This window comes from Mustela nivalis, assembly GCF_964662115.1.
Source record: "Mustela nivalis genome assembly, chromosome: 5".
In the NCBI taxonomy this organism is placed as follows: domain Eukaryota; kingdom Metazoa; phylum Chordata; class Mammalia; order Carnivora; family Mustelidae; genus Mustela; species Mustela nivalis.
The window spans coordinates 66,621,627-66,644,042 of NC_139024.1; the positions used below are offsets into that span (position 1 = coordinate 66,621,627).

The following is a 22,416-nucleotide window of genomic DNA, read 5'->3' on the forward strand; positions in this document are numbered from 1 at the left end:
CTTGTGTCATTTGAGGGTCTGCTGTCATCAATGTCACCATACCAATGTCAATGCCAAGAATGAGAATAACAAATTCCCAGCATTGTTTGTCTCAGTTTTCTTTTTAAGGACACTAGGAGGAAGAGCTTTAAATCTAAATTCATGGTCTATGACGAGGAGGGTCATCTGATACTCATTCCTAAAATCTGCAAAGGGCAATCCTCCTAGAGAAAGTAGGACCATTCTTTAGTCAGAAGCTCTAAATCAATTCTACAGAGCCCATTAGCAGAAGAATCTAGGAATTCTTTATCTAGTGCCTTTGAGTATACCACATAGCTCCCACACAGAAATAGACATGGGTTAGATCAATTCAGTAATAAAATTTGCCAAACGTTTTTGGGGGATTACTTATAGACAAAACAAACAGTGAATTAGCTTCACTGGGGTCTTTTTAACTGGTCACTCTGACATATTTTAGATAAAGCCAGTATTATTTTCAGCTAGAATGTTAGGCAGATACTATAACTTGCCCTCACATGAATAAGTGAATTCTTTTTTCTTTTAACCCAGTTGCAAAACTGACCAAAATGAGAAAATCCACCCAAGAAGGGGAGAGTAAAACATTTCTCAAAGGAACAAAATATTAAATGGAGAATATAATGCTCACATCCCACTGAATTATAAAAAATGAATGTCCTTAAAAGGACCATGATTTTTGCTCTTCTTATCCTCTTCTCTTAAGTCACTGTAACTCAGTAGAATACTTGCACTGTGTAAGAAGAGACCAGATCCAACTTCTGCTTATACAACTAACTAGTTGTTTGAACTCAAACAAGTCTCTTAATTTAATTTTGCTGGTTTTCAGTGCCTGTTTAACATGGCGACAGCAGGGATGGACCCCATGTTTGGGGTGCATTAACTGAGATGATATCTGTAAAGTGATTTAGTTTAGTCCTTAACATGTAGTAAACACTTACAAATATTGGTGGCTGTTGTGATGGTGGATGCTATGATAATTATCTCTAAGGCTCTTTTTGACAGTAGCAGTCTGGATTTTTTTTTTTTTTTTCATTTTCACTTTGGGGTAGGAGTAGAATTATAAGAGATAGAAACCTTTCAATAAGAATAACAATCATACAGAACGAAGAAATACCTTCTCTAAAAACAAAACCCTAAAAAAGTGTGTGTGGTCAAGGAGGAGTAATTTCAATAAAATCTAGAATTCTCTTATTTTTGGACCAAAAGCAGCTATTATGCCAGTCATAAAATTAAAATTCTATTCAGTATTAAGTTATGACTATTTTAGTCTTCCCCTTTACTTTCTGGTGATTTGAAGGATTTTGTCATTAGCAATTATTTTTCCCCCCTGAAAATTGAATTTGTTTAGTCCAGATCATGGTGGATAAGGATAAAGTATGTTTTGTAAGGGCCTCACAGTAAGTCAGTTATATCACCAAGCATTTAACCCTAGTGATAAAAAATCACAGCTCTCTACTATGCAAATAACTTGGCTTTTAAAAAAAGAAAAAAAAAAAAGAACTATCACCAAATATTAAATCTTAGATACAACCACTTTTATTTGGGATGGTTATTTTAAAATTGATACTGGGTTAGCATCCCTTTTGAATTTTTTTGTCATTTTTAAGAAATGTTAAAATTCTATTAAATAATTTTCTCTTTTGCCTTGGTAGGGGTACATTCTAAATTATTGTTTGGGGTTCTTAAAAGAGAAAAAGAACTATTTACAATGAAAATGATCTGCTTCCTATTTTTGGTTTTGTATTACTAATTTCCAAAATATTAGATCTCAGTAAGCCTAATAAAACAAAACAAAAGAAAATAACAAACAAAATTGTTCTCACCTACAGCTAAAATGATCCCATCCTGGGATCCTGGCCTCCAAGTTCATTCTCACAGAAAAGGGCCAATATCTTGAATAGCACTTATCTTTGGTATTCATGACTGACTGACAAACAAATGAAGAAATTTTGAAGTACAAGAATTGTCTTCATTTCCTGGGGCAGCTAAAACCAATGACCAAAAACTGAGTGACTTAAAACAACAGAAATTTATTCTCTCAGGTTTCTGGAGTCCAGAAGCTAAAATTCAAGATGTTCACAAGGCCATGTTCCTACTGAAAGCTCTAGAGAAGTATTTTTCCTTGCCTCTTCCAGCTTCTGGTGGCCCCACGTGTTCCCTTGCTTGTGGCCACCTATCTTTGCTCTCCATCTTTATCATCACAGGGACTTTTCTCTGTGTTCCTGCATCTTTTTCTATCTTTTATAATCATACTCTCATTAAATTTAAGGCACACTTGAGTCCAATATGATCTCATCTTGATTCTTATCTTAATTATATCTGCAAAGATTCTATATCTGGATAAGATCACATTCTGAGGTTCTGGGTGGACATGAATTTTGGGGAGGTACTTCAACCTACTAGAAGTCTCCATTTTGTGATTTACACTACACACAACCATGACCAAGGATCTCAAGTTGGGTCCCCATGGACTGAAAAAATCAGGGCGAATAAAAGAATATATTTAGTCATTTATTTGCATCTTAAAGAAATTTAGTTACATTGGATTCTTATATATATGAAAAAATGCAGCCAAACTTTACCTCTAGTGATGGGGGGGATCCACCAATCAATAAACCAAACATACAAAAACAATTTTTAGAATAACACTTTTTATAAAATTTTAAACTTATAGAACAGAAGGAAAATAATCATATCTTTCTAATATTATATTGATACCTGATTTCCCATTAAATGGAGATAGGTAATAAAATCATGAAGCTTTTATTTTAATGTTACTCAAATACATACTTTATTATTTCAATTTTTATATATGTATTTATATTCATATACATTTCAAGTATTAAAAGTTTTAAAAATTCAAGTCTTAAAAATTATCTAAGAACTTAACCACTTATAGCATGTATTTTTCATTATTTTACCTTTAAGAAGAAATTTTGAAAATTAGTCTATAGTTATATTAAGAAGAGCATGAAACGCCTCAGTGTTTCACCTTTGAGTTTTTTATCTCTACTAAGTAATTACTTGAGTCCAATTATTTTGCATTCTTAGCTCTCTCTTAAGTTCCCTTTCTTTAAAAAGTGCTCATAGTTTTGCAGCAATGTCTACAGTAGCCTAATTATGGAAAGAGTCCAGATGTCCATCAACAGATGAATGGGTAAAGAAGATGTGGTATCGATATCTACAATGGAATATTATACAGTTATCAAAAAATGAAATCTTGCCATTTAAGACGGATGGAACTAGACGGTATTATGCTAAGTGAAATAAATCAATCAGAGAAAAACAATTATCATATAGTTTCACTTATATGGGGAATTTAATAAACAAAAAAAGGAATATAGAGGAAGGGAAGGAAAAATAAAATAAGATGATATCAGAGAGGGAGAAAAACCATAAGAGACCTTAACTATAGGAAACAAACTGAGTGTTGCTGGAGGGGTGGTGGGTGAGACGAGGGCTAACTAGCTGATAGACATTAAGGAGGGCATGCGATGTAATGAGCACTGGGTATTATAAGCAAATGAGAATTTATTAGACTCTACATCTGAGACTAATGAAACACTATATGTTAACTAATTGAACTTAAATAAAATAAGTTATAAAAAAGTTAGTCTCTGATGCTGGATAATCTTAGAATAAATATGGTACCCATCCTCCTTCCTTGTGAACTTTTAGCCATTGAATCAAAGTCTCATAGATTTCCGAAACAATAGATACAGTATGTAAATTTGGTAGGTTTTTTTGTTTGTTTGTTTTCTTGTTTACGATAATCTTTTTTTCATAGTGGAAGGAGCCTGATGAAATAGGTTTCTTTCTCTCTCTCTTTTTTTTTTTTCCTTTGTGTTCTTTCAGTTGTGTTATTACTTCTACATTGAAAGGTCAGGATATGATCTCTTACTTTGATTAAAAAATCTTAATTTAAAAGATGATATGAATATGGTGCAACCAATGAAAAGTTATTCTGGGCACAGGTAAGGATCTGTGTTGTTTGGCCATTCGGGTGGAAGCTGGAGCCAGTGAGGACCTCCATCCAATCCAGCCAGCTGTTCTGCCCAGCTCAAGTGCTCACAGAACCTCCTCTCTGCTCACAGAACGTAGCTCACCACTAAACCAAGGCAGCTAACTGAATTTCTCTTCTTTTCCATGATGTAGCAAATCTTGGGAGTGCACAATATTTTTTTCTTTTTAAAATTTTTTTATAAAGATTTTATTTATTTGAGAGAGAGAATGAGAGCATGAGAGAGCACAAGAAGGGTGGAGGGGCAGGGAGAGGGAGAATCAGACTCCCTGCTGAGCCCCATGTGAGGCTCAAGCCAGGACTCTGGGATCATGACCTGAGCCAAAGGCAGATGCTTAACCTCCTGAGCCACTCAGGCATCCCACAACATTTTCTTCTTAACACTGACAAATACAAATTAAGAAAAGAATGAATGACTGCTCAGTGCCTGGGTAGGTCAGTGGGTTAAAGCTTCTGCCGTCGTCTCAGGTCATGATCTCAGGCTCCTGGGATCGAGCCCCACATCGGGCTCTCTGCTCAGCAGGGAGCCTGCTTCCCTCTCCCTCTCTGCCTGCCTCTCTGCCTACTTGTGATCTCTGTCTGTCAAATAAATAAAAAAATCTTAAAAAAAAAAGAATAAATGACTGCTATTTATAAAGAGCCATTGATCATAAAATTGAAGATACATAAATCAAATACAAACACAGTTACAAATGAGAGAAGGGTGTGTTTGAATTGAAGATGCCACTGTTAAAATACAGATTTGCAAAACATTAATTTAAAGGTCTTCTGAAAGCAAAAGACCAGAAGCTTCTGGCGTTTACCTTTAATTATGAGATTTATGATAATTGGTTGAGATTATTATTTAATATAATGGTTTTCATCAAATTCTAGTCTCAGTGAACTTTGGGATTGATTTCAACTTTAGCATGGAAATAAAAGCATATTTCTCTTCTTTCTTTGCAAGGTATTGTCAGGACAAAGTCCTTGACTTGCACTGCAGGTTCATAGACATTATGGAATGCCTTCTGGGGTCTAGGCAGAGCATGGGACATCACACAATGAGCTGTCTGATTTATACGAATATATACTTTAATGCTTTTCACTCTTTTGGGAAACATAATTTCAACACGTGACCTTAGTGGGTTGAAGAATAGGGTAGAGATGACAAGCAAACACTTTTTCCCCTCAATTTTCTTTCTATATTTGGATCTTTGGTGAGATAGGAGAACTGACTTAGATCCTGAACAGCAACTTATACTAACAAAAAACCACTAAATTGTTGGGAGAAATACTAACACGTGACCTTCTTCAGACATTCTCTAGGTGTATTATCATCACTAAATTACTTAGTGATGTTTGGTTGCATTGTGTTCTTTTATTTAAAAAATAAAACGTCTATAAAAACAACTCATGTTGTATTAGTCATCAGTTTTGGCACTAGAAGTCTTATTGACACATACCATGTGAAAATAGCTAAAAGAAAATGTTATCTTAAGGTTCCATACATGTTTTTTTTAACTTTTACCTATAGAAAATATAGGAATAAAACATTCTTTCTTACATCCCTGAATACTCATGTATTTTTAAAGCAAATGTTTGACTCTTTTTTTTTTTTTTTTTAATTATTCAGAGTGCCATAGAAACTCATTTCAATTGAGAAACCAAATACCTGGACCGATCTTCTTTGTGATGGCTTCACACTCCGTCATCCTACAATTTCCTTTACAGGCAAAATATTGAGAGAGATGTTGCCTTTTCTTTGACTGCTTGTTTCTGGAATGCTAGAGTCTACACCAACACACTTCACTTACATTTTTTCTCTCTATAGAAAACAATTAGGGGAATTTTCAACATTAGGACAACCCAGTGCCCATTGTTTTTTTCCCCCTCCTGAAAAATAAAGATAACTGATAAAACTAGTATTCTGGGGAAGAGCTTACATGATCTAAACTATTGCCTTTCTTCTCTGTTCAACAAATATAAACACCTATGATGATAATACACCTAGAGAATTAAAACACATTTTTAAATATTTTAGCTTTCTTATGTTTCTTCTTTTTTTTTTTTTTTTAAGATTTTACTTATTTATTTGACAGGCAGAGATCATAAGTAGGCAGAGAGGCAGGCAGAGAAAGCGGGGGAAGCAGGATCCCCCCAATACAGGGCTCCATCCCAGAACCCTGAGATCATGACCTGAGCTGAAGGCAGAGGCTTAACCCACTGAGCCACTCAGGCACCCCAGCTTTCTTATATTTCTTATCTTTAGTTTTGGGTTTCATCCATATTCAGGTAAAAATGCTCTGTTTTATTTAAAATTATATCCAAAAGAGGGGGATCAGTTTGGCAAAATTATGCTTTTATTTTTGGCTTTTCTAAGTTGCTTTCCTTTGAAGGCATGTTTGGTGCGTGATGTTCTCTAGTTAACAACTACCACATCACAAAACAAGCTTAGCTGAGAGTTGCAAACTAATGGAAACAAACAAACAAACAAAAAACCTTAAATGCCTTTGACAAAAGAAGAGAGGGTTTAAAAAGAGTAGGTGAGGTGTAAGTTATCATGAGGGCTGTGGGTAACTCTATAGGGTAAGTAGCTATTGACCTGTCCACAGAGTTACTGAAACCTCTCCCGGAGCTCGGGGAAGGAAAATAAAGTGTTAGTAGAAGTTTCCTGTAATCCTTCCTCTTCATGACATAGGATCCCTTGGGAAATCTGCTGCTGTTTTAAGATTTCTCTACTCCATACGGAGCAGTGATTGTCTTTCCAATGTCATGTTCTAGGCCCCTTAGCCAAGTAATCCAACTCATTCTTGGTGACATGCCATCTCCATGGGCAGGTCTTCCCAAGATGCCTATCTCTCACATTTCAGTTTTACTTTTAAATGGGCTCATTAAATTTCCACGTAAATGTTAAAATTTAGCTGACTGAAGCTGTTTCTTCAAAAGCTCAACAACTTACGATTGTGTTAAGTAAGTCAAACACACACAATGAAAGAATCAGATTTAGAATTTTGAAGGCACTATGATAGAATTTTAATTTTTGGAGTATGATTTGGAGTATTTAATTTTTTTGGAGTTTATTTTAAAATTGCTTTTGGAGTATATTTTGGAGTATTCAATTACTGAAGTATTATTTAAATAAAATTCACCCATGAACATTGGGGAGTTATGTGCTATGGTGAGTGCTGTGAATTGTATAGGACTGATGAATCACAGACCTGTACCCCTGAAACAAATAATACATTACATGTTGATCAAAAAAAATTAAAATAAATAAATAAAATTCACCTTTATAATTCAATGATTTTAGTAAATGTATGGAGTTGTGCAATTATCACTACAATCCAATTTTAGACCATTCCCATTATTCCAAAACGATCCCACTTGCTCATTTGTAGTTTATTTTCACTCTTGCTCCTGGTCCTATGTGGTCATTGATCTGCTTTCTGTGTGTGTAAATTTGCCTTTTCTAGACACATTATATAATTTATAAATGACATAATTCAGAAAATAATGATTCTTTCTTTGCATTTTCCCTTTTTTACTTAGCATAACATTTTTAAGGCTCATGCATGTTATAGTATATTAGTATTTTCTTCCTTTTAATTGGTGAGTGATAGTCTTGCATTTTAATTTTTAACCAGGTATTTGGCACAATATGGAAACACAGAGTCAGCTAAAGGACAGAGCTTTGACTTTAGTAATAATTTAGTATTAATACTTTAGTATTTGCAACTATATGCTAAGTGTTTTAAAGAAAGACAGTGAGATAAGTACTTTCTCTTCACTTCTAAAAACTGTAATGGAATATGATGACTAGTCTCTCATAATTTCTATTTAGAGTTCTTATGGAAATAACACTGCAGTTTGTTCTGGGAAGGTTGTTAAGAGAGAATTTTTAAAAATATGCATCAATAACTCCTGAGAGAGAAACTATGCTCCTAACATGATCTCTTTATACAGACATTGGCTGAGATATATTTTTCCCAGCTCTAGTCCCCCAGGTTACAGTAGATATGAGGAAAGAGAAAAAAAAAGAGTAACAATATAAGACAGAAAACAAAGGCTTAAAATTACACATCAGGGAAAATTACACAAACTACAATTACACTCAACATTATGGGTTAATCACGGAACAAAATGTTCGATGAAAAATCAGGCCACAAAAGACTCACTGTAACTGTTTATATAAATATATAATATATATATGAAGCTATATACAAACACGAAACTCAGATTAGTGATTTTATCTAAGGGTAGTAGAAGGGTTTCTGAGGGAGCACAAAAATAGATTCACTGGTGTATTAAGTAGTATTCTAGGTATTAGCCTTCATGTGTCTGGTGAGGGTCTGCTTCCTGATTCTGTCTTTTCCCTGTGTCCTCACCTGGTAAGAGAGCTAAGGAGTTCTGTAGAGTCTTCATTATGAGGCCACTAATCCCATTCGTGAGAGTTCTGCCCTCATGATCTGGTCTCCACCCAAACACTTTGCCTCCAAATACCATGACATTGGGGATTAGCTTTCAACATATGAATCTGGGGGTAAAAATAAGCATTCTGTCTATAACAGTGGTTTTTAATAGTATGTTCCTAACTTACATATGTATTGTATAAATGTCTTTATGTGTGGATTAAATATTATATAATTATATCCTTCTGTGATATAAACCAGGAAACAAGCTTGACACAACTCACATGATTTGTGAAGTCATTAATTTATCATGTCCTCTCAAATGATATGGAAATAGATTTTTATTTCTAATAAAGTTCTTCTTTGATAGTAGTAAATATTTCAGATGTTAACCTTCAAAAGAAAATCTGTTGTCCCATCTCCAGCAGAATGCCAGGAAGGACTACCTGTTCAAAGTGGTAACTTTAGTGAGGCCAAACAATTTTTTACAGACTGAGTATCTCTGGGGTTCACTGCCTTTGGGATTGATTATCCAGTTCTGTTCCTTGTTCACCTTTTGGGACTTTTCACTACTCATTAAGCACCTCCATTAGAGAGGAGGGAAAGGAAAGGAGAGGAGGTGAAATTCAAAACGCTCAATGTTATTTCAGTGTTGGTTAGCTAGCTGGGCTCTTAAGAGCTATAGGACAAATGCTGAAATTAATGGGCATGCCAAATATTTTTGTTAATCTGTGAAATTCACTTTAAGGTATTTTTTCTTACATTTTTAGATATAGTTCCAATAAAAATGGGCCTTTTGGATGGGTTCTGCCTCAAGTGACAGAAGACCTATTATGATATAAGCAAAGGGAAATTTATTGGCTCTTATAGGTGAAAAGTCCAAGGATGTAGTTGGGTCAGTACTTCCAGGGTTAGCACTTAAATTCATCATTAGAACTCAGTCCACATTTCTCCTCTGCCTCCTGAGGGGCTGACTTCTGTGTCAAGCTCCAAATGGAATTAGAATCTTTGCCTGAAAGTTTGAATGTACTTACTCCCATGTATTATCTAAGCAGAAGAGGGGGGAATGCTGTTTTCCCACAACTCCAGTGAAAGAGCTCAGGGCAACACAATGACTCTGATAGGTTCATACCACACAGATTTAACCCTGAAAAACTCTGATTACCCGCTCTCTTAGTCTTCCCTGAGGTAAAGATAAAAACCTTGAGCAGGTCATGGCACCTGGGTGGTTCAGGTAGTTAAGTGTCTGCCTTCAACTCAGGTCATGATCCCAGGGTCCTGGGTTTGAACCTTCTTTTTTTTTTTTTTTTTTTTAAGATTTTATTTATTTATTTGACAGAGAGAAATCACAAGTAGATGGAGAGGCAGGCAGAGAGAGAGAGGAGGAAGCAGGCTCTTTGCTGAGCAGAGAGCCCGATGCAAGACTCGATCCCAGGACCCTGAGATCATGACCTGAGCTGAAGGCAGCGGCTTAACCCACTGAGCCACCCAGGTGCCCCTGGGTTTGAACCTTATGTCCAACTTCCTGTTCAGTGGGGAGCCTCCTTCTCCCTCTCCCCCTTGCTTGTGCTCTCTCTCCCTATCTCTCTTTCTCTCAAATAAATAACTGAATTCTTTAAAACAAATGAACAAACACACATGCCTTGAGCAGGTCATATGTGTGACCTTCGCTTTCACTTCTTCTTTCTTTGTAATCAGGATTCTTTCCTTACCGGTATTCTGAACTTGCTCTTTTAAGGTCGTCATCAATTTCTGATGATAAAAACAATGGAGTTTGAAAGGAGTTTGGAAGAAGTTGATTGGGTGAACCTGGTGGTGGGTATTGTGGAGCGCAAGTATTACACAGAGCCCTGGATGTGGCGCATAAACAATGAATCTTGGAACACTGAAAAAAAAAATTAAATTAAAGAAATAAAGAAGAATTAAAAAAAGAAGTTGATTTCAACTCCCATGGATGACTGTGAGGGTTCAGAACTTTAGTGGATGGAGTAACCAAAGCTATAGTGGACAGCAGGAGAGCTAGAATTAGCAGTGGAGCCTGAAGATGGGTCTCCCATTGCTGCAATTTCATTATCAAACCTGAACGGATGAGGAGCTGCTTATGGATGAGCAAAAAAGGTGGTCTCTTGAGATGGAATCTATTCCTAGTGAATTCCTTCCATAGTGAAGATTATTGAAACAACAAAAATAGACTTTAGACTATGACATATACTTGCTGATAAAGCAGGGGCAGAGTTTGAGATGATTGACTTCAATTTTGAAAGAAGTTCTATTGTGGGTACGAGGCTATCAAACAGCATCGCATGCTACAGAAAAATTGTTCATGAAAGGAGTCAGTTAATGCAGCAAACCTCATTGTTGTCTTATTTTAAGAAGCTGACATAGCCCCTCCAACCTCCTTCAACCACCACCCTGATCCATCAGAAACCACCAATATTGAGGCAAGGCCCTCCATCAGAAAAAGACTGACTTGCTGAAAGCTCCAGTGATGGTTAGCATTTTTCATCAATAAGGTAATTTTAATTAAGTTATGTGGGGTTTTTTTTAGACATAATGCTATTGCACACTTAAGAGACTATAATAAAGCATAAACATCACTTCTGTAGGCACTGGGAAATCAAAAATTTAATTCAACTTATTTTATTGTGATAATCATTTCATTGCAGTGGTCTGGAACCAAACCTTCAGTATCTCTGAGGTATGCCTGTATGTAGATGTGTACATGGGTATATGTGAAGAATATATGAATATATATTATGTAATGATTATTTTCCTCATAAATTTGGATCATATATTTTTTGTATGTATTATATATTTAATATAGCCTAGATAATAGACAGATATATGTATAGTATTTACCTATCTATCTATCTATTGACTTGTAAATTTAACAAAATGGCTTGGAAATCTTTCCATGGTAACAAACATAGATCCACTTCATTGCAATGATTATGTAGTACTCTATGGTATTACTGAACCATAGTTTAATCATTGATGAAACATACACACACACACACACACACATACATATATATCATATATATATATATATATTTAAAATTTTCTCAATCTACTAGACTTTATTCTCTCTTCACATTATCTTCGATCACCTGTTTTATTTTCACTGTGTCTCCTTCACAAGTCACCTAAATGTGGGTTCTCTCTAAGGTTCTGCTGCTGCTCTTCTTATTTATTCCCCCTTTTTTAAATGTACTATTCAGCATAACATTTAGTTAAAAGTTTTTCCGCTAATTATAAACACAAATTATATTTTTCAACTGATATTAATAGAACAAAAAGATTAATGGCTAGAAGCAATAAATGTACTGGCAGTCCATCACCAAGCACACACATATACACACCTGCACACAACCATCTTATCTACTTACTCAAAGCTGCCTAACTTAACATACCTCTCTTTGTTTTAAGTCTCCTGACTGGTCTTTTTTCTTTTGTAATGTTCAGTTAATCCACATATAGTACATCACTAGATTCTGATGTAGTGTTCAAGATTCATTAGTTGATATAATACCCAGTGCTCATGACATCACATGCTGTCCTTAATACCCATTAGCCAGTTACCCCGTCCTCTCACCCTTCTCCCCTCTGTAGCCCTCAGTTTGCTTCCCAGAGTTGAGAATCTCTCATGGTTTGTCTCCTTCCCTGATTTCTTCCCACGCAGTTTTCCCTCCCTTCCCCTGTGGTCCTCTATGCTATTCCTTATATTCCACATGTGAGTGAAACCATATGATAATTGTCTTCTTTCTCTGATTGACTTATTTCATTTAGCATAATCCCCTTCAGTTCCATCCATATCGATGAAAACGGTAGCTCTTCATCCTTTCTGATGACTGAGCAATATTCCGTTGTATATATAAATCACATTTTTTAAATCCATTCATCCTTTGAAGGATATCTCAGTTCCTTTGACTGTTTGGCTATTGTGGGCATTGCTTCTATGAGCATTGGTGTGCGTGCGAACCTTCTTTTCACTACATCTGTATCTTTGGGGTAAATATCCAGTACTGGAATTACTGGGTTGTGGAGTAGCTCTATTTTTAATGTTTTGAGGAAACTCTATGCTGTTTCTCAGAGTGCCTGCACCAGCTTGCTTTCCCACCAACAGTGTAAAAGAGTTCTCCTTTCTCCATATCCTTGCCAACCTTTGTTGTCTTTTAATGTCTTTTTTTTTTTTTAAATTTATTTACTCTAGAGAGAGTGAGAGAAAGAGAGAGAGCACAACCATGAGGGGCACAGGGAGGAGAGAGAATCTCAAGCAAAGACTCTGCAGTGAGCAAGGAGCCCAATACAGGGCTCAATCTCACAACCCAGAGATCGTGATCTGAGCTGAAAGCAAGAGTTGGATGCTTAACCAACTGTGCCACCCAGGTGCCCCTGAAAATTTTGGTTAATTCGTAGGTTTTTCATTTATTTATTATATATAGGTTTATTATTTATTATTGTATAATCATGTTTGTTTTAATAATACTATAAAATTAATAAACTTAATAAACTAACAATATCAAAGTACAAACAATAGGGATGATTTCTGCCCAAGCAGGACTCTCCTTAAATATATCAAATAATGTTATAAATATGCTTAACAACCCATGACTATTGTCCATCTCACAGTCTCCTTTCACCATTTAGCAAATGTTTATTAGGACTTTCCACATGTCAAGTAACAGACAAGGGCCCTGTTGACTTTCTCACTCGCCTGTCTCTTGAACATCTTCATCTCCATCTGACTCATGAAGCTGGAATTCAACATGCTTAGTTCACCACAGGACCTGGTTTGAGGTAGTGGGCCATACTTGTAAAACTGCAAGTCAGCAGATGCCAATGTTGGATGGGCTTTTTTTTTCCTCCTTCCATTTCACCCACATTTGAAATTCAAACATTTCTCCAACAAATTCTTTTATAAATTTAAATTTGTGCTTCAAATAAAAAAAACGAGTTTTTTTTTGACTGCAGAATAGATATTAAAAAAAAAGATCTTTAATTTCCTGTGGCCCTTATTTTCTTCCAGTGAACTGACCACTGGAGAGAAATGGGTACCTGTGAGGACAGAAGAACACAGTCCTGTTTGGAGCCAGATGAATGGGTCATCCGCCTTTTGCTTCTCGATGACTCTGGGAGAGCTTGGGCGTGATCAACCCCTTTTAGCTTTACAGGATTGTTATGAAGATGGAGTGTTATATCACACACACACACACACACACACACACACACACACACACACACACACCCTAAGTCTCAGTAAGTATTAACTCTTACTTGACATACTCTATTTTGTGTTTCTTGAATGCTCCAAGTGAAGAAGGTTCCTTTCTCTTCCATTTTCTCTAGGTAAAACACATTATTTCTCTGATCATTTAGATTGCATCTTAAAATTTCTAGAGAAACTAATCATTATAATCATTATAATGTGTGAAATGTGAACTTTTAGTGAATTGTAAGCTATCAGTTCTAATCCTATGTGTCTGAGCAAACCCACTCACTACAAAAATCTCTGTATAATAAAATAAAGCCCATGGTATTAATTGATGTATTTGAATAAACAGTGACTAAAACACTAATTTCAAGATGATCAAAGTACTTGAGCAGTTCTCAAGATTTTTTTTTAATAACAGAATTACATCTTTATCGTTATTATAATTTTGAGGGAACTACTAAGCTTTGTTATACAAATGTAAGATCACCTATCTGCCATGTAACATTTAAAGTAGTTAAAAGCAAAGGAATATATTTGAAAAATCTGTGTCCTGTGCCTTTCAAAAGACCAAATTCCACTGTGACAAAATTATGTTTTACATTTCTTCAAAACATTTGGCAATTTCATATAAGTAAAAGTTTATATACTCATTTTATTAACTTTTCTGTATTAGATATTAAGAAATTACAAGATTACAAACTCATCTCAACAATATTAGCTTCCAAAAATATACTTTTTATTTAAAAGGCAGTAAATAGTTTGCACCAAGGTGTGAAGGACTGGCTGGTTTGCTCTCAGGAATTACTCATTTATTAAGAGCAAATATGGTAATTTGGAAAATCGCTGATCCCTAGAAAAATATTTATGCCACATGGGCTGAGTGCTTGACATATGTCATCACAATTAATCTTCCAATATTGTTTCTGGGTGGATATTATTGTCTCTCTTTATAGACATAAGACTAATACTGTGATTTTCTGGCTAAGTTCACTCATTCAAGAAGCAGGAAGAAGTTGATAGAACCCATCTTTTTTTGATTGATTCTTTTCCACGGCCTCATACTGTTTCCCAATGATTTCTTTCCTTTCCTTTCCTTTTCTTTTCTTGTTTCTTTCTCTCCCTTCCTTCCTTCTTTCTTTTCTTTTCCTTTCCTTTCCTTTCCTTTCCTTTCCTTTCCTTTCCTTTCCTTTCCTTTCATTCCCTCCCCTTCCTTCCTTCCTTCCTTCCTTCCTTCCTTCCTTCCTTCCTTCCTTCCTTCCTTCCTGTCTCCTTTCTTTCTTTCTTGAGAGAGAGAGAATGAGCAGAGGAGGGACAGACGAGAGGGAGAGAGAGAGACTCTTAAGCAGGCTCCACACTGAGTGCAGAGCCTGACAGGGGGTTTGATCTCATAACCCTAAGATCATGATTCGAGCAAAAATCAAAAGGCAGATGCTTAACTGACTGAGCTACCCAGGTGCCCCCTTAATGACCTGTTTCTGATAATATTCTTCATACAGAAACTTCTGAATGCATTTACTTGTCAGATGAAGTGATATTTTCTCTGACATAGGTTCTTGGGGACTCATCTTTTTATAATTGCTCGAAGTATTTTAAGGACATAGTGTGGTGTCTTAGCAAAACATGTGATACCTATTTAATTGTATTAGATATATATATTAACTTATTATGTTCATACTTTCATGAGTCTCAAAATTGACATACTTTTGTTCCTGGAGTACCTTTGTTTCTAAGCCACAGATTCAGAGAAAGCAAGCCTCATTCCTTGGGAACAGCATCAACAGCAAACAGAAACACAGGACTGGTTCTTGACACCTCTTTCTCTCTCATCTTCCATATAAGATAATCCATCATCAAGTTCTGTTGATTCTACCTCCTAAAAATTGATGGCATCTATCCATTTCTCCCATCTTCCCAGTCAACATTGGTATTCAAGCTACTGCCACCACTCACCTTGATAACCAAACTGGATTTGTTCCAAGTGGTCTCCTGACATGTCATGATACAGCCAGAGTGATCGTTGGATGCACAAATCTAATCAATTCAGTTCTTTGTTTCAAACCCTTGGCTTTTCATTGCCTTTAAAATAGAGACCAATACTAGTTCTTGGTGGGAGGTAGATTTGAGTGTGGCACATATACCAATGTGATGTTTCAAATATGTACAAAGCAGTAGTGTCTTTCATGCCTTTTCTCATGACTTGATATTATGAAAATTTACCGTGGCCTGCTATGGAGACAAAAATTGTTTCTCTAGAGAATTTTCTGAACCGTGATATTAGTACTGGTGTATTTTAAGTTCACTTGCAGAACTAATATGGTAGATAAGAAGGTGGTATAGTAGAAGGCTTCACAGTATGTGTTTGGGAGTCGGACCACCAATGTTTGAAACATGCTTCTCTGTTCCTTGTCACTGGAAAACTCACTTGATCCCTCTGGGCTTCAATTTCTCCATCTGGAAAGTAGAGGAAACAGTTTCTATTGTGAGGATTAAAAGAGATAATACATGCGAAATCTGCTTTGGAGACCTTGGCACATAAAAAGAATCCAGTAAATCAAAGCTGTTTTCATTAGGTTCTTTGGGCAGATAAGTAACATGAAATTGAGAAACACTATACAATTTTTTTTTTCCTAAACTGTCATTAGATCAATAAATGAGATCTAAGCAAAAATACCTAAGTGTAGGTATTTTTCTTACATGTTGAAACAAATTTTAAATTAGAAATGAGAAAGAGGAAATGACCACAGGTAACTAGAGAATCGAAATAATTTAAAGAGATTACTTTGTTCAACTATAGAAAACACACTTGTGACTTGTGACTGGAGAAAATACAACACAGTAAAACTCAAACCAGAAGGGACAAAAATCTAATAATTCTGAAAATAAATTGAAAAATTGTAAGACTTTCCATTACACTCCCCACCACAAAAGCAATAGGACTCGATGGTTTTATCATAGATTCTGTAGTCTCTAAGGAATACATAACTCTGTTATTACTTGCATAGTTTCAGAGGATAGAGAGAAAAGAAACTTTTGAAATTATTTTTGTAAAGCAAGTGTAATATTGGTATCAGATTTTAAAAATGCTAGTGTACTTGAACTTGTTAACAGCCATTCACCATATCTAAGAATATAAGTACATTCTTATGCAAATCTTTGGAAAAATCCTAACCAAAATATGAATACACTTCTACATGTATGAATACAATTATGTTTAATACTAGAAAATCCATTAGTGTATTCATTTTGTTAATAGATCACAGGAAAAAAGAACACATAGGCATATCTATATGTGTTAAAGACATTTGAAAAAATTTAACATACAGTCATTCAGAACACGTTATTATGAGGTTTCTGGGTGGCTCGGTCAGATTAAGTGTCTGACTCGATATCAGTTCAGGTCATGATCTTAGGGTCCTGGTATCAAGCCCCGGGTCAGACTCTATACTGGGTGTGAAGCCTGTTTGACATTCTCTCTCTCCCTCTCCCTCTGCAGCTCCTTTACCCCTCTAAAGGGGGGTACACTAAAAAAGAAAAATCTTATTTTTCTTATAATTAATTAATTTACATAATTAAGTAGAAATTTCTATAATGTACACTAAAAAAGAAAAATCTAATTTTTCTTATAATTAATTAATTTACATAATTAAGTAGAAAAAAGAAAAATCTTATTTTTCTTATAATTAATTAATTTACATAATTAAGTAGAAATTTCTATAATGTGGCAAAAACATATGATGAAGCACTAGACAGATTCTCATTGATGTTGAGGGCAAAAACATTTACATTATTTCTATTATTATTTATTATGGTTCTAGAAGTCTTAGCCAAGGCAATTAAACAACAGGAAGAAATGAGTTAGTTAAACTGTATAGGAGAAGGTCCATTTATTATTGTTTTCAGATGATAAAGTTATATACCTGGGTAATTGAAGAGAACCAATTGAAAAGCTATAGAAAAAAATTAAAGAACCAATAAAGATGGCAGCTTGTAAACTGATGTACAAAATTAATAATCTTCTTTTTAAAAAATATGTATTCATTTGAGAGAGAGAGAGTTTGAGTGCAGGGTCTGGGGGAGGGACAGAAAGAGAGAATCACCAAGCAGACTCCCTGCTAAGCAGGGAGCCCAGAGGCATGTGGGTGTGGGGCTCCACCCCAGAGCCCATGAAATCATGACCTGAGCCAAAACGGAGAGTCACACGCTCAACAGACTGAGCCAACAAAACAACCCAACAATTTTCTTAATACAAGCTAACAACCTGCTAGAAAATAAAAAGGAAGGAAAGGTTCCATTTACAACAAAGGATTAAATACTTAGGAAAAACTCAAAAAGCTATGTGTAATACCTAGTAATAGGGATTATTTATTGAGCACTTACTATTGCCAGATGTTATTTTAAGTGCTCTGAATCTCACTAACTCTTATTTCAACTCTCTGAGGCAAGTGTTTATTATTTCTCTTTCACTTGTGAGAAAATGTGGGCACAGAATGTTTACTTACTTAAGATCTTTTAAACTTGAGAACCTATACTCTTTTTTTTTTAAAGATTTTCTTTATTTATCAGAGAGAGAGAGGGGGAGAGAGCGAGCACAGGCAGACAGAATGGCAGGCAGAGGCAGAGGGAGAAGCAGACTCCCTGCTGAGCAAGGAGCCCGATGTGGGACTCGATCCCAGGACCCTGGGATCATAACCTGAGCCGAAGGCAGCTGCTTAACCAACTGAGCCACCCAGGCGTCCTGAGAACCTATACTCTTAATCAGTTGAATATAATTCCTCCTGGGCAGGAATGTCTGAAAAACATTTTAATAAACTGGGGAAAAATCCACTATAAAAACATACATTGTTCTTGTTGTGAAGACTTGATTATTTTGAAGATGTACATTTTCCCTATAAAAATAAATTTATTGTAACATCAATACAAATATACTGAAGATTTTTTGAAACTAGATAAGATAAATCTTCTAGTGCCAAAAAATTTAGTAACAAACAATAAGAGAGGAATGATGCCTTATATAAAATATATTATAAATATGATAATTTCATAATTGTTCATTGACACCTAAGTAAACACATACATCACTTAAATGATATAAAGCACCCAGAAATCAAAATATAAATGAAAATTTAGTTTCTGAAAAGAGTGGCATTTCAGATCAATGGAAAAATATATTTCTTCATAGAAATAAGCTGTATCCTTACTTCACTGCTTGAACCCAAATACATTTTAAATAGTCTAAAGATTTAAAAGTTGGGGCACCTGTGTGGCTTGGTGGTTAAGCCTCTGCCTTAGGCTCAGGTCAAGATCCCAGGGTCTCCCCTAACCCACATCAGGCTCTCAGCAGGAAGCCTGCTTCTCCCTCTTCTACTCCCCCTGCTTGTGTTCCCTCTCTCCCTGTCTCTCTTTCTCTGTCAAATAAATAAATAAAATCTTAAAAAAAAAGACTTAAAGTTAAAAAAAATTAAAACTATAAAACTATTAGAAGAAAAGTGAAGAACTTTTAAAAACGTATAATTTTAGTGTGTGTGTGTATGTGTGTGTGTGTGTGTGTGTGTGTTTATGTATGTGTGTGTGTATGAGGAGGGGGCATTCCAAACAAAGACAAAACCTGAAAGTCCTGAAAGGAAACAGTAATAAATGTGCTTCATACACATTTTAAAATCAAAAGACAGATTTCTGATAGAAAACAATATTTGGAAATATATGATAGATTGAGGATCCATGTCCTTAATCTATTAAGATCTTTTCAAACCAATATGGAAAAGGCCAACAACTCAGATAGCACCATGGATAGAAGACACAAAAGAAAAGATTCATTTCCCATCATAAAAAACTTTTGAATGAAAACTCATCTACCACTATCCCATGATAAGTCACTTTCATATATATCTTATTAAAATCTTTTCTATGTATATATTTTTCACAAAAATGGAATTCAATTTTATAATAATCTCTTTTGTTATCTTGTATATTATAAATATCTTTGGGTATCATTAAATGTTCTTCTATGACATAATTGAATGACAAACTCATTTTTATGTCATATATATTTGTTTCCAGTTTTTTGTTATTGTGAAGATTCCTTAAGTAAAATCTTTGTGTACATCCCTAATTATTTCTAATGAATAAATCCTCAGAAATAGAATTGGTAGGCTGAAGGGCATATGAATTTTAAAATCTTCTAAATCATAATATTGGACGTTCTTAGATTGCTCTAATTTATATATTTTCAAGAAGTGTTTGGAAGCAGATGTCTCACTGGATTCCTGTCAAAGTTGGGAATTACTATGTTAAGAAATCTTGACTAGTTAAACCATTGGAAAAGATATCCTATTATTATTTTAATATTATGGAAATGGTTACTATGGCTACTGAGATTTTTGGTACAATTTTAAGCATTCGTTTAATCTGGAAATGCTGAGTTTTCTTTGGCTCAAATGATCTGATCATTTTGATTTCTATGATCACTAGAGTAGGTATTCTTGCAATCAGTTTAGGAATAAAGTTTACAAATAGTTTCTTAACTTATGAGCTCTTGAGTAGTGGCTGTTAGTCAGGAAACCTACCTATGCAAATTAACCAAACACTCAGGCAAGAAGAAAAACTTGGTGAATTATCACAGAATTCAGATGATTCTCCAGTATTCTTGACGATGGTAAAGTTTTTACAGCTGCTTTCTATATCTTTTTCCTTATGATTTCTTTACATACTAAACTCTCCCTTCACAGAGGTTGGTTTCATTTCCAGCGGTCTAGGGAAGACACAAACAGCTCGGTGTTACATTGTCAATTAAACCAAGGTGGAAGAGGGGGAGGGGGAAGCAGTGATAAATGAGCAGTCATTTCAATGTTTTCTTTCCAGCAGAAATCAGAGCCAGATTACACTTTATCTCGCCCTGACTTTTAGCAAGATAGATAGCTACGCAAAATTTTCGGGTTCAAATAGTCTCCATCAAAAGAGCTAAAACCCTCATCTTCTGGACACATGGAACTTTCATCTTTTTAACTGAAGGGATCCGATTTCTTTTACTGAATAAGAAAGAGTGTATTCAAATTATCTTCCCAGCCTTAGGTCTTTAACCAACATAAAGGCAAACAATGAAAGAAATGAACATCACCATCACCTCTTGATGCAGAATTTTTTAGAGATTGCCCGAAAAGCACTGTTTCAGATCCCGAAAGCAAAGTGATTCTGTTTACTTGTTATCAACAGTCCCAGTTCCTGTTCAGAATGACCTATTCTAGGTGTCTAGCCTTGCATCCTCGCATTACCTGATAATGTAACGTTGGCCTTAAAGATGAAGCAACAATAAATTACATTAAAAGCATACACTATTGAAAAATAATTCCTTTTGTTTGAATTGCAAGTTAGAAATTTACCTATTTATCTTTGTTGGTCAATATTTAGTACAGATGTCTTTGTTCTTTTTTTTTTTTTATCTTTTAAAGATTTTATTTATTTATTTATTTGACAGACAGAGATCACAAGTAGGCAGAGAGGCAGGCAGACAGTGAGAGGGGGAAGCAGGCTCCCTGCGCAGCAGAGAACCCAATATGGGGCTCGATCCCAGGAACCTGGGATCATGACCTGAGCCAAAGGCAGAGACTTTAACCCACTGAGCCACCCATGCGCCCCGAGGTCTTTGTTTTTTAGAGGACTTCAGTGTAACTCTTCACGTATTAATGACAAATAAATCCCAAGAAATGCATTAAGTTCAGAAATGCATTAAGTTCAGAAAGTCAAGAATGAACTTGACGGTGGTTTGTTCTTTTCTTGTTAGGTGTAGGAGCTGTAAAGGCAATAGTTGTGGGTAGAATTCGTGACTCCAGGATCTAAATTATCTTCAGTTAAGAACCACAGTTACATGGTCCTATTCTATATTAAGTGGAATTAAATTTCAGGTTCAAATTTGTTAGTTCTTTAAACACACACACACACACACACACACACACACAACACCCAAAGATTTCTAAACGACCTCACTGATATATGGCCTGGATGGATGCTGCAAGACCAAAGGATTTTTACCAACATGGGCCTTGCAGTGTGGGCTCAGGACTGGGTCACCTGCAGGGCAACCCCACCAGATCTCAGATTTGGTGACCTTCCCGGAACCTGGCGGGGAAGGTGCGACTGGAGAGTGAGCGGGAATGTCCTCGGACTGGCCTGGAGGCAGCAGCCCGAACTACGGAGCCTGAGCCGGGACTGGGAACTTGGGCTGCCAGGGGTCCCCGCAGGGCGTCTGCAGGTGAAGACGCGCCTCTCCGAGGCCTTGCTTTCCCCTTTGGGTTGGGAGCAGGTGGGAGGATCTTCCTTTCCGCCCCAGGACCGCCCGGGGTCAGAGGGACTGTCCTCCGTTGCACAGCCCAGTTAATTTGTCAAGGTACCGCATCCGATAAATAGCTGTCTCCCTAGACCTTTATAGTGACTAATCCAAATAAATCGTAGTCACTTTTACTGAGCACGTCGGGGGGCAGCCGGGCTTTAATGGCTGTGCCTCCCAGACCTCCGGGGTAGTCTCACCCCGGCCTCGGCGCGCACCCCCGCGCGCCTGTCCGGGAGCCTCAGCCTGCGTCTCCGGCCACCGCGCGGGGATGGTAGCTCAAGCTGGTGCGATCCGCCGGCTGGCCTTGTCCTCTGCGCTCCTAGGGGCAAAAGCGAGGGAAAGCCTCTCTTTTTTTGTGGTCGTGTCTGGAATTTGACGGTCTTGTGTTGGTGGGGAGATGTCTCCTCTGGGCTATTGTTTGCTCCCTACCTTTCCATCCCCTTATCCTGCT

General features: G+C 36.2%; 1 long non-coding RNA gene across 2 annotated transcripts in view; it reads left to right on the plus strand.

The window, feature by feature from the left end:
• Positions 1–22,416, plus strand: part of LOC309865064 — a 75,664-nt gene that overhangs the window by 10,267 nt on the left and 42,981 nt on the right. Inside the window, exons 2-3 of one of the 2 annotated variants that reach the window (XR_014311935.1) lie at positions 10,801–10,940; positions 12,641–12,772. This is a non-coding gene — a long non-coding RNA (uncharacterized lncRNA). Of the gene's footprint in view, positions 1–10,800; positions 10,941–12,640; positions 12,773–22,416 lie in introns of those variants that run through there. The other variant, XR_014311934.1, reaches the window with a different exon arrangement.